Source organism: Buceros rhinoceros, unplaced genomic scaffold, assembly GCF_000710305.1.
Source record: "Buceros rhinoceros silvestris isolate BGI_N320 unplaced genomic scaffold, ASM71030v1 scaffold14001, whole genome shotgun sequence".
NCBI classification, from domain to species: domain Eukaryota; kingdom Metazoa; phylum Chordata; class Aves; order Bucerotiformes; family Bucerotidae; genus Buceros; species Buceros rhinoceros.
In genome coordinates, this window is record NW_010393894.1 from 90022 (window position 1) to 103273 (window position 13252).

The 13252-nt window shown below is 44.8% G+C and overlaps 1 protein-coding gene across 1 annotated transcript in view; it reads right to left on the bottom strand.

Moving 5' to 3' along the window:
* The window catches only part of ATE1 (arginyltransferase 1), a 68491-nt gene that overhangs the window by 22842 nt on the left and 32397 nt on the right, over positions 1 to 13252 (bottom strand). The gene's annotated exons all lie outside the window — the stretch shown is intronic.

The window sequence follows — 13252 nt, forward strand, 5'->3', positions numbered from 1 at the left end:
ATTTTACATGATTTTAAAGAAAATATATAAAACCAATTAACATTTACTGGAATTGCCATTAAAAATCCATCTTGGGAACAAGCTAATTCAAGGTGGGACAACATAGATGTACTTCTGAAGCTGGAAGCTAGTATCCATCTTGCCCATAGAGAAGCTACTAAAGAATCCTAAAAAAAAAAAAAACAGCTTGAGAAAATGAGTGGAAAACAGTAAGAAGAACTGAGCTTGTCCATTTGATGAGTATTTGCCTCTCTGAATTTTAGTCATTTTTTTCAACAATTTAAAAAATAATCAAGCATATTACAGAAAAAAAATGTAATACACGTTGCCGTTTTATTTCAAAAAGCAAAGGTCTTAGGGAATAAGAATCGTTTGATTACTGAAATGGAACTTGTTTACTTTAAATCCGCAGCAGAAATTCTTAAGGAGACCCTAGCGTTAACTTGGAGAGAGAGATTTAAAAAATCCCTCTGCCCACAGAGAAATCCCATCAGGGGCCTCAGGAGGAATGCTTCACCAGACACACCAACTCTGTTGACTTAGGCCTATCTCAAAAGGAGTTTATTTTGGCAGCTGTGAGAAGCAGAAGAAAAAGAAAAGAAAAATAAGCGAGTGTTTCAATCATGTGGATCCCATATCTCGCTCTTGAAGAGCTGCCATCACTGACAGTATTTTTTGAGTTCATTAAATTAAATGAATGGAATTAAGTATTAAAGTTTGTTTTCTTATATTTAACCAGAAATAATCACAGGAAAAATATGCCTGTCTTTACCCTAAGCGGTCACGCCGATACCAAAGAGGTTTGACTGCTCCTTAGTCCCTCCCCAGCTGCAGCCTCAGCTAAAGGAGCAGCGTCCGCCACACTCCGCAGGACAGCTACGCTGGCGCCCTGGCAGAGAGGCTCCCACTAGCCGGGCATCACAGCGACAACTCTACAGACCGTGAAAAAACATCCAAACACAAAATTAAATGGATAGAATTGAAATTAAGCATGTTTTAAACTATTTTTCTGCACAACTGGAACAGGGAACCAGGAGATTAACATTCACCGGAACTAAACCCCTAGCACAACAGAAGGGGCGGTGAGGGTGGTGTGTACAATCTTTCATTTTTGTGTTCTTAAAAAAGCATTGACCGAGATGACAATGTACCAAAAGGTAAACCAATGCAAATGAACTTTTTAATCCTCTGTGACGATTAAAAGAAAACAGGGACTAAACTCACTACCCTTCTTCACATGACTCGCTCCAGCTCAAATCAGGCCTCTCTCATCTTTTAAAGCAGTAACTCTAAAGGACGACACAAGAGCAGAGTAGGTACCGTCTACAGCAAGGTAGAGGATGTTCTTTCCAGCATCTACAAAAGCTCCACGCTACGCTTGTTACGCATGGATAACACACCACTGCTCTGACACCTTCACCTGCTGCAGGACCTCGGCCTCTGGATAGACCCTTCACTACTGTGCACCACAGAAACCTGCCCTTCTCCCTGCCCAGGAATTCCTCTGTATTTTTAAACACTTCTGATAATTCTTTGCCTGTGTGACCATCTTCAAACTCCCCTTTACCGTTGTGTTCTGTGGTTACCTCCCAAGACCTTGTGCCATTTTCCCCAGAAAGCACCAGTGCTCACCAGTCTCCAAGCTTTCCCCATCTTTCCTAGCATCAAACCAATGGCTCTCCTCAAAGAGGTTTCCCTGGAGCCCCAAACTTTCTCTTCTCTGAGCTCCAAAACTCAACCTTTCAACCCACTCAACCACCAGTGGGGCCCAAAGTGGCTCAGAACACTGGCTACTCCGTGTGCCTCCTTCCGCTCTGTCTTACTGTCAGACCTCCTCTACCCATCACACCAGCACTGGGAACACCACCTCGGCTCCAGGCTTTCCCAAAGTCCTGCTCTGCCTCCAACGCCATTTACAAAAACTCCGCTAGAAACACACAGAACTTGCCAAAAATCTATCCAGACAAGAGTGAGGGAAGAAAGTAAGACCCACCATCGAAAGTCCGGGCTTTATTCAGCCTTACACAGGAAAAATCATTTTGTACTTCACCTTCTTGCCCAGCTACTGACTCTGTCTGTGGAATACACGAAGATGTAATAAATACTAGACTAACTGCCAGCATTGCCAGCTGAGAAACCCTGCTGTTCACAAGCTGAGAGCTACTCCTGACTGAGGATGCAGATGCAAGACGTTGCCTTTAGATTAAGATATGGTGTGGGGGGGTTTCAAAAGCACTCATAGTATTTATGCAGCTAAATTACATTGAAAAGCAATGTCCCTTTAAAAACTGCCACTCCAGCTTCCTTCATTTCTGTTTGCTTCCACACATCTAAGAATAAGAAATAATTTTCTGAATCGATCATTCAAAACAGGACAGGATTTTAAGGCTTTCTATCAATGGACATGGTTTTTCAAGTCCAGCAATAAAAAAACCTACTGAAAGCCAAATAATTTACCCTGTAATATACACAATCCAGCACTGACAAAACTTCCTGGACAACACTGGTACATGTATGTAAATGGGTGCTAACAGTAATCTTACGCTAGAAAAGTTGTAGGACAGAGTGGAGAAAACAGCCCAGGAAAACTTATTAGTAAAAGCTTCATTTCTGCAGGATCCTGATTAAATAATAGTGTGAAATTCAAGCTAACACATCCTTAACACACACAAAATACGTTATTCAGACTAAAAATCTGAAAGAGCAAATAAACACTGAGATTTATCATTTCCTTAAGTGTCTACAATTTATATTATCAGGAGAGAGTAACACACTTCTGCCAAAAATGCCTAAACCTACTCGTCTCCCTTACATCTGCAGATTAAACAATGAATAAACAGAAAGGCTCGTTTTACCACCGTATTCCAAGCATGTGTTCAAACTTAAACCTTAACAGCAAGTAGCCCAACAGCTGTCTGCCCAAAGTATCAACGAGCCTCCATACAAAAACTCCGGGCCCTCAAAAGAAGGGCACTTCAAAGGACGCTGCTTCTACTCTCCCTAAAGACGTTTATTTTCATAGTAAGTTTTCATTCACGAAATAAGCACTCTAATTTTAGCTCCATTTTGTTTGTCAAGTGTTTGTTAAACAAGCTGGCTTTGTGTGCTGGGAGAGGAGGATGTGGACACAAAGCCTCTCCGAGGAGGCTCTTCTCAGCAGGAGACCACCCCACTCCACCTCGGTCCCTCTCAGCGTGTGGGGCTCTCGCACCACATGTCTGAGCCACAGCCATCATTGATCTCACTGCAACAGCCTCAAACTGAGACAAAAAGGGGTACAGCCAAAATATGTAAGTTTAGATACCCAGAAGAGATGCTACGTGGTCCCCAAAACTGGAACGGTGTGAAGTGAGCAGCCCGGCACCGTGCCGCAGCCACCGCTGCCCAAACCAGCTTCCACTCACCTTCTCCAGCCTAACTCTGGAGGCTGAGAAGCAGCCTGTAGCTATTTTAGTTATTACGAAACGCGAAACTGGGAGAGCCCCAGAGCTTCTGAGCTTCAATGCGTTTGAGTCCCTCTGGGGCCATAAATAAGAGACAGTGGGGAAAGAATCCAAATATAGGAACACTAAACAAAAGTAGGAATAAGACACAGAAAACGTGGCTCGACAGAGATGTACTGAATTTTTGTCAGGCTATTTTGCAGGGAACAATAACTGCCTGGGGACATACTGTAGTAAAAATAATTGTATCCTTTCAACGTGTTCTTTTTAACATCGAGTTGTTTTCAAACTCCTCCGTATGTTAATGAACTCTGTCTCCTTAATTCGAAAAAAATACTAAACTTACTGAACCGGAATTCTTGTCAAGTAAGTCCACTTTTATTATACAAAATGGAACAAAATGGAATTACAGTAGCACGTTCTGCATGCAGATTGTGCATCTATTAGCAACGTGAACGCCCACGTGCACGCTCGCGGCTCTGTAAAACTGCCTCAGTTGAACACTGTTCTCCTAGCTGGTTAGAACAGATGCACTCTTAGGCTTTCACTCACATTATTAAGAGGTACACGGACGTCGACTTGCATGTTTAGGAAAACACACCCTTTATGCATGCCCAAAGTCTTTGAGCTGAAACATCACCACTTCGGTTTTCAGTTAATGCCAGATGTCTGGAAGCTGTTTTCTTTACAATCACCTTAGCAGAAGAAAACAAGCTTGAAGGCATGGGCTGGAATCAGCAACTACCCCAACATGCTGCTTAAAAGTCCTCATCGTACCGAAACCGGTAATTCAAGGGTATATTTATTCATGCATCTAAATATAGGATTAGGTCAGTATGAAAATCAGAACTGTACTCAGAAAAATCCAGCACGTTGTTGACATTCTAACACCTCATAATCTTCGCTTTTCAGCATTAATTAAGACTTGCCCATGCTTTAGTTTAAAATCCATAAAGCTCCACGCTGTGGTCATGTACATGCATGTCTTGACACACGGAAGAATGCATTTTTAAGAGATTTCTAAAGCAGAGAGCTATGTATGATAAATCCTTCAATGCTTGCCACCAAATGCAGTAGTTTAATCCAGATCCTCAAATACAAAGGACAATGGCCAAAAACATTTCCAAACTTTTCTGCTTCCTCTCCAGCCTTGCTGGCATCTGAAGCTGTTTCCACACACAGCAGCTCGCAGTGGGCCCTGGGACACTGCTGGGCTGATGAGGTTGGCAGCCACGTGGGACCTCTCACCTTCACCACCACCCTCTGCAGAAGGTCTCCAACTGCCCCTTGAGGGAAGCTTCCTGCTGGAGTTGCACTATCCGAGCAACCTAAGGCAGCCAGGAGCCAAGATCTGGCTGAAAACCCAGCGGGAGTTCCTCAGTCTCAGGGAAGGAACACTGTGCAGCTTCAGGAGGTTCTCAGGAGAAGGTTCACACTCCTTGTTGGCTGTTGCTCTAAAGACACGCAGCCACCGCCGAGGCTCACAGAAAGCCCATCTAACACGCAGCTGAGCTTGGAGCACACCAGAGATTTTAGACACTTCTGTGGCAGTCTGCAGCTTTTCCAACTTAATGCATATTGGCTCGAGGGATATTAGCACCTTTTTTCTTGGATCATCACTCTACTGTCTTCCCTCATAACGAGTAAATGTGCTATGATGTCAACCTTCATCAGAAGGTGGGGCTGTTAGTACAGGCATTTGAGCACTAACAGTTCAGTCATCAACGCGATCCAGACAACATTTAAGGTAGTTTCTTTACCATCCCTCACTGACAGAGGATCATTTTATGCCTATAAATCCATTAAACCATCATCAGCCACAAGCAGCAAAACAGATATGGTTCTGAGAGAGAAACCAATTTATCTTCTAAAACGAAGTTTCAGTCAGGGCTTACAAACTGGGCTCTACTAGCAGCACACAACGAGTTATGAGAAACACGTAAAATATCTTCTTGCAATAATTTAGGATGCGCAGGTGCTGTCCTTTGGATCCTTTCTCGGTGCCACACCTAATTTCGCAGGAACTGTGCTGGGGCAGCCCCAAAGCTTCTCCCTGTGGAGACCTTCCCACCTGATCTCCCTGCACAGCATCCTCAGCTGCTGAGAAGCAGGGGCAGAGCTGGGGACGGGCTCTGCCGGCTCCGCAGCCCTTTCCTCAGTATCCTTCACTGCCACCACACGACAGCCACGGAGGATGCACAGAGGAGAAACCCCCCCAGATATACCATAACATCTCTCCACCTCCCTTCCCTTGATTAAAAGCAATTAATAGAGAGCTACACAACTAGACCAGAATGGAAAGAATGTAAAAAAAAACCACCAAAAAGAAATCCACAGAATAATTCATGTATCAACGTTACTGACCACATTAGCACTGAGAACACCAGCCTTAACATCTTAAATAAACAAATAAATCAAATCAACAGGCCAGGAGAACAAAAAGCTCATCTTGTGCTCTGTCCATTCATAGAACAACAGCGCAGCTGTGCTGGGATGCACAGAGAATTTGGTTCCTGTGTACTTTTGCTCCATGATCCCATTCTTCTGCGATCAGTTGACAATGGGATCATTTTCATACCCTTTTTTTGACATTTTAGCTCAGTGTTACTTGTGAAAACATTTTTATTCTGAATAAGAAAGGGGAAGGAAGGAAACAGTGTAATATTCTACTAAAAGAGATGATCTACTCCCATGAAACCTTTCTAGTGAGAATCCCCAAATTCTCCCACACATCTAACGCTGCAAATAACCATCTCAGTCATTCCTCCTAGAACAGTTCAGTTTTTCTGTTAAAAACAACCGAACACAGTCAAGTTTTTGGCAGTGGTTAACCCTCTTGCGGGACGAAAACAGCATGGGGTGAGGTTTGTGGGGTTTTTTTCATCTCGCACCCAAAAGACACCAGTTGGCCCTGGTCTCGTGAGGTGTCTTCACACAGTAACATTGGAAAGCCTTTGGGAACTGATCCTATTAGATTAAGAAAAAGCTTTAAAGAAGCTCTAACATCGCTTTTCCCTTGACCCTTCTGCCTGGGGCCCTGCTCTGTGCAGCCTCCCTGGGCTCCGGTGCCCTCCAGACAGCCTTTGTGGAAACACAGCAGCACCCAAGAGCCCGCCAGGCTCCACGACCTGCCAGTGCTGCCCCGAACACCACAGAGGGAGAGCACAGATCTGTTTTACAGTTACTTTCACCAGAATAATGTTGGCAGCTGCCACAGGATAACCCGAAGTAACCCCCTCCCCTACGAGTGATGCGCTGGTGGCGTAAAAGTACGATTAGTCACCATCATTTGCAGTCCCTCGCTCTGGGGGTTGGTTATCTTTACTTTGTTCCTTTGAGCTGCCACTTCCAGCGTTTACTGTAACACTATAAATAATAATTGACTAGAAGACAACAAACTCATCCAGAAGATCTCCTCAGGCACTGTAAGGAACAGCCATAAACCCCTCCATGTTTTGTCACCTCTTAACACAGTATTCTCTCCTGACAGAAAGAGAAACGCAACCTTTAACGGCCCTGGCTAAACCAGAACGCACAGCAGAGTCCAGAGCACGCACACATCTGCTTCCATAGGCACTTGGTCACAAACCTTGACACCAAAAATAACTCAGCCCACACTGCGATTTAGCCCATTCTGAGAACTTTATAGTTGCACAATTACCATTTTTAGTCCTTTCCACCCTTTCTCCTTGCCTCCAGAGCCTTCTGTTGTCGTTAGCACAATGAGGGCAATAACTCACGTTGTATAAACAAATGGTAGAAGCTGACCTCAGCATCTGAGGGTCTTAGAAGGCCTAATTTTAGACATCATTCTCTCAGACAGAAAAGCATCGGCTGATGGAAATCCACTAGACTGCAAAAAGAATGATAAGAAGCTTTAAAAATTAGACTTGGAGAAAAGAAGTGGGATTTCTGGTGGGTGGGTTTTGTAGCAAAAATTAGAGAAGCCCAGGAAGAGACATGATGTAGGACAAAATGTAGTATTTTTCCAGGGGAAATGTTCAGGTCTGACATTAAGAAAAAGAACTCAAATGGGAAGACTAATGCAGCACAAAGTAATAACCACCAACGCACAGAGATGCATCGAAGTTGGTCAAGGAAGACCTCTGGCACACATCCATCCAACAGGTCTTTTGGTGTTGTTAACACAAATAAAGTTGAAGCTGCGTTGGAGTCGGGGGCGGGACTACCTAACCCCCCCGGTCCGTGAGAAGAGCTGGTGTAATCAGCAGAACAGCAGCGTGAGGAAGAGCACAGTGAGAGCCATCGGCCTGGGAGCTACTCTGGAGATCTGAGAGACCAAGCACTGCCCGTTTCAGCAAATGTGGCGCATCGACAAAACTAACTGCTGTTTCAACGACCTCCACTTCAGCGACACATTCAAAGGGCTGATTTTGCTCCAGCAGCTTTGATGTTTTGTCCAACACTTGAAAACTGTCACAGGTTGGAACAACTTCACCCAGAGACTACGCTGGGGAAATCAAATCAACAGAAAATGAAGTGAAGCTGACAAATCAGCACTTTATTAATTTATTTGCTTCTTAGTAACTTTAAAAATCCACGCAGTTCCATCCTCACTCTTAGAGCAAGGACTAATGGGTTTATAGAACTATAAATGGAAAATTCTCAAGCATGAATTATGACCTCATTCCTCAGGTGAATGAGAAAAATTTAGAGACTCACGAATTGTGAAGTATACTATTCCCTCTCCAAAAAACCCCCCACCCAAACCAACCCCACACCTCTTTTGTCCATGTATTTCACAGATTACAGCTATCCCTTTAACGGCTGATGGTTGCTGCAGAGTCCCCAAACAAGCCTTCCAGGAAGATTTAGTACAAGTCAGCAATAAGCAGTGAATTTATGACTACACAGAGCCGTGAATTAGGTGCGATACATTTCTACCAGCTATTACCATGCAGAAGGTGGTTTGCCTCAGGTTTATTAACACGATCCTGAATAAATCTTTTTAGCAGCTTCTTTTGACAGAGACAGGCAAGTTACCTCTAATAGCTCTGGAAACATCCCCCAGTACAGAACTGCCCTACGAGCTAACAAACCATCCCTCCTATTCCTGTGTTTTTATGGAAATGAGGTTAGATTTGAGTTTGCTCGAGCCTCACACAAATTAACAAAATCACACCTATTAGAGAACACTACAGGGAAGTCGTCCCAAGGTAACAGAATTCCTGTAACAAGGAATGTCAGAGGTAGGACTTATCCCTGCTGGTGTGCACATGTAGGTGGTTAATACCATCTCTCTTGCATCTCTATGTTTATTCTTCAGAACACCTGAACTGTGAAACCTGAATACGCAAGTACAAGCGCTAAAAGACTGAGCAGGGCAGCTTCAGTCCTCCAAACTACTCTCAGGTTATCATCCTTTCCCATCATCACAGTAAATGGCAATACCAGTGAGAAAAGCAGGCTGACAGCTGGAAGCAACTTCAGTACATGCAGACTAAAAACTTAATGAAAACCCTGTGGTCAGAAACAGTGAAAGAGTCAGGGCAAGAGAGGATGAGCCACACCTTTGTGGATCCCATGGGCGTGGAAGTCCAGGCTACCACTGGATGCATTTCACTGCTGCAGGAGGAGTGATGCTGAAATTCCTGAGAGCAGCCAAAGAAACTGGCTCTCAAGTGCCATAAAATCCCAGGGGCACCATTTACGACCACAGTCAGTCCGAGGTATTGAGTTTAGGGATGATTAATCACAGCTGGATCAGCCTTTTGTTTCTTTTCCGACATTTCAGAACCCTTTTCTAGTATTCCATCCATCTGAAGTCTGACCGTGCCTTGATACCAAAGGAGACTGTTTGAACAATCCCATTTACTTTGGCCTGCATACAAGTCGGGATCAAGATCTCCGTCAAAACACCTCTTCACATCACAGAATGGTCTTAAAAGGGTACACAGAGGTAACGCTGCAAGAAGACATCAAATCTGTTATGCCCCTCAAAGAACACCGAGAGTCATTTACCAGCTTAGCACAGCAGCTTCGGGGAAAGCAGCTCATCGCCCAAAACAGGAAACGATAGGTGCTCCCACCGCAGCATCCGCACGCAAATGCTGACACCGAAAAAACCTCAGAAAACCCCGAACTGCAGAAACTCACATAGGGAATGTCATCAGCAAATCCTTTCCACTACAACAGCTTAGAGGAGAGCTTGATGCAAGGTCAGCGGAGGTCGGAGTGCCAAACACACAGCAGCAAGGACACTTAGTGTTTACACCAGAGGCACAAATCCGGAATACAGTGAGTGCCACCCACCACGAGATCCAAAATCAATGATGGAAACAACAGCCAGGATCTCAAACAGCTCGGGAGCGACTGGAAAACGTGAATTCAGTAACCCAGCGCCATGGAGCACAGCTTTGTACTTGGAAAGCTGGAGGATAAAACAGGCAAGGTATCAGCACAGGCCAAAACCCCAGATCCTCGCCAGCATCCCTCGGATGCGGCTGTTGGCTAAAGGTGGTTCTTTTATTTCTGTAACTCTATAAATGCTTGTAAACAACAGTCTTTAACTGAAAAGCATTAACAAGTACAGACACAGTGCTTGAACATGAGAAACAAGGGTGAGCCCAACATCATCCCAGAGTAAAATACTTTCTTATACTTAAAATCCTATCACAGGCTCCAAAATGCATTAGGAAAAAGACTTTGCAACTTACGAGTGCTGGAAAATTTTCCACGAGACTATTTTCCAACATAAGAACTACCACATCTAACAGAGCCTGAGAGGTTTTACCACAAGGTCATGAGTTTCTTCAGAGAACCATTTTAATCTTGTATTACCCTAACCTACCCGGAAAAAATGGAACAAAGCCACTGCTGAAGGGTTTTGACAGGATTTTTCCATATTAACATAGTTAGTAGGACTACAGAAATCCTTTTGTCTCAATTTAATGTAGATTTTATTCTACCAGCTCATAAATATTAACCCATACATGGGAACAAATCGAAGAGAAGCTGGGAACGAGACAATAGCCCAATACTGCAGGACATTCCCTTCCTCCCTGTGAAGCCATTTCTCTGGTACTGCACCGCTTTAAAATCCCACTGCGATTACATGCCAGTTTGGGGGGAAGAAAAGGACAGGAAACAGTGGGTCGAAAGGGAGCTTACATCTAATCTACAGGGCGCACGACCCTCCCGAAGCATTTGTCTTTCTGCCTGATAATCCAGAATTCGCCAGCTCTGTCACCAAGCCACAGGAACCCTGACCTGGGGATCCTCTTCCAGGACACCCAGGCCTCCATCCCTCCACTGGATTACTCACTATTGATCCCCCAAACCATACCATTAACGGAAACAGAATCCTTCCGATGAAGAGGCCACACACTGACCCCCAGGAACACATTCTCTGCCGGTCCAGCCCCTGACGTGCTCAGCGGTGGCTCAAAGTGGTCAGCAGCTGCACGGCACAGCTGTGCGACCTCCTGGCCACAGCGAGGGTGACTGCTTGAAGAAACTTTCTGGGATAAAGATATAGATGGTGTTTTAAGAACCGCAGAAAACGCACAACAAGCATATTAGCAGCTTTACAAAAAAATAAATACTTCAACAAAATATTGTAGCAATGCCTTGGACCCCCTTAGAGCACACAACGCACCCAAAGTGACCCACTGCAGAGGGGAGAGCTGTCACCGTCCATGGCCCGGTCACTGGTGTATATGATCACCTACTACCAATGCTTTAAAAAAGGATGTTTCAGTGTTCCTTTACACCCACGAAAGAGTTAGACTCTAGAAGAGATGTCTACAGTCTGCATTCCAAGAAAGCACCCATGCAGAACGAGGCGTTAGTGCCGGCTGTTGGGTAGCTACACCTCCGATCTAGGAGTCACCTAGTTAAAACCAATGCGTGGAACATCATCGAACTCCTTCAATCAACACCGCAAAGTCGCTGTTCCCTCTGGAGCCCACTCCATCAGCTCAGAACAAGCCTGGTACTGAGTTCCTGTCAAAAACCACCTGCCGATGTCAGCGGGCACATTTCTGCCGCTCACAGCCTGTGACTACAAGGAGGAAAATGTTCAAAGATGTCCAGACTCCGGTGACTTTGCTGTAGGTAAGAACACGCCTGGGTTCCTAACGAGACACTGCTGACACAAGGAAGAGATGTCGTGTCTCCATTTGCAAACATCCCAGGACAAGTGATTCGCAAAGACAACGACAAGCAGAGGATAAACCCCCGCGGTCAGCTCTGCAGCCCCTTCCTTTTCTTTCTGTCATTCCACTTGCTCACCTGACACTGGTCTAACAGCAGTTGCCTGCCATTGCTCCTCACCGACACAGTTAGGGGAACGGGGCCTCTGACACCTCTGGTACGGGGGAATGAAGCAAAGTCTGCACCAGGGAATGCCTCTAAGTCAGCCAGGCACTGCTGAAGTGACTCGATCCACCAAGGTGGTACTTACCCACCCGACTTCACCACTACCGATCGCTCCTCAGGAGCGGCAGCATCGCGCAGACGCATTTCAGAGCTGAGTTTGGAAATCTGTCTCTGGTGTGCTATTTCAGCGAGGGTAGAGCGGAGCTACAGAACTCAGGTCAACCTCATTCTCAACTGCATTCCTTTTGGCCACACACACGGGAAAAGAAATAGAAAATAAAATAGACCCCCTACAGTTCATTTATTAAATTATTACTCTCCCAACACAGAGCGTTACTCGCCTGCTAGTGTATGTGTTCCAAATATACCAGTACAGGCTCTGTCCTCCCCATCCCCTGCCCCAGTGACTCCTGTACCTAAGCCCAGGGACATGTACAGCTTTCTGGAGGACTAAAATGAGTCCTCTGCCAAATCACAGTCATGTCAGATAGTCATTAAGTCTGAGCAAGTCATCAAGGCTAAGCAAGAAAAAAAAAAAAAGAGCTTTTAAGGAAAAAAATTAAAATAAGCAAAAGTTATAAAACTACCATCACAATTTGTTCAATTTCCATTATTCGAGAATGAAAACTAGAAGTAACATGAGAATCTTGTAATCTTGATGCAACCACTTTCAAAGAGCACAGGCCCAGCAGAAGAGGCACCACCTTATAATAAATAATAAAAACGTGGAGTTGGTACTGAGGTTAGCTCCCAGTTTCACAGCATTTAATCTTCATATTTAAATAGTTTGCTGGCTCATTTAACCCACTGACTCACGTACGAGCCTTGTTTAATCCATGTATACAAAGCTCACGTCTTAAAATTTACTCCAAGCAGCTGAACAGTTTCCCAGCACTGTTACCCTTCAGAACTGGGACGCTTTTTGCCATCAGAGTCAGATTTGTTTGTTTGCTTCAGGAAAGAATCAACACACATCCTATTCACAAGTGTGAACTGTGGAGGTTGTCAACTAGACAAGGGATGGTAACTGGCAGTGTCTCAGTCTGACCAAATCGGCCCCAACTCCTAACTATTTCCAAAGGTAAACAATCAGACCCTTCAGCCCAAGCTGGTGATGCCTTCAAGATGATTCTGATGACAGAGGCAGTGTTTTCCACTCACTGATTTGCTTACTCACACTTAATCCCCTCTTTGTTTGATCAGCAGATGGGGATGATAAACTCCAGTTGGCAAAAGGAAAGATGGACAGACAAGTATCTTCCATCAAAAGGAGAGGGAGGGATTTGCTATTTGTGGTTTCGTCGTGGCCACCTGTAGTGCAGGTCACAATAAAGCCGAGACGGTTTGTCCGTCACACCCACCACTGCAGTGAGCCCCACCTTTTTTGGCTGTTTGAAAAGCAGCTGAAAACACTGCAGAGTTTTAACACACTCGGCAGAAAAAAAACCACTGCATCTCTTGCTCCAGAC